At 61.4% G+C, this 456-nt stretch overlaps 1 protein-coding gene across 3 annotated transcripts in view; it reads right to left on the reverse strand.

Annotated features, from left to right (window-relative positions):
- LOC109303150 (X-linked retinitis pigmentosa GTPase regulator-like) overlaps positions 1-456 on the reverse strand; it is a 119,944-nt gene that overhangs the window by 95,075 nt on the left and 24,413 nt on the right. The window lies entirely within an intron of this gene.

Genomic DNA, 456 nt, shown 5'->3' on the forward strand with positions numbered 1-456 from the left:
GTGGTGATGGCTCCTACCCTGGGGGTCTTTAAGAAGAGGCTTGACGTCTACCTGGTTGGGGTCATTTGAGCCCGGTTTTTCTCTCCTGCCCAGGGCGGGGGGGTGGACCTGATGATCTACAAGGTCCCTTCCGACCCTACATCTATGAATCTATGCTCCAAGCCCTGCACCACTGCCCCCTGCCTGGCACAACCCTGATTAGACGCTCCACCTCCATCCAAGCACTGGAAAAAGCCAGGCTGCACCAGCGATGGCATAGGGCTGGAAGTGGAGCTGCAGCGAAATTTGGGGTGGCCCACTTCAAGCCCAGTCCCCAGAAAGAAAAGCCCCACGCTGCACAGGCTCTGGCGCACCCCACAGCTGCTGCCTGACCTGTGCTGCATCTGGGACAGATCCGGGGGCACACGCCCCCCCTGCCCTCCCAGGGTGCAAGCAGCGGTAGGAGCTGCCCCCCCA

Source organism: Gavialis gangeticus, unplaced genomic scaffold, assembly GCF_001723915.1.
Source record: "Gavialis gangeticus isolate Ggan-Ray unplaced genomic scaffold, GavGan_comp1, whole genome shotgun sequence".
NCBI lineage: Eukaryota > Metazoa > Chordata > Crocodylia > Gavialidae > Gavialis > Gavialis gangeticus.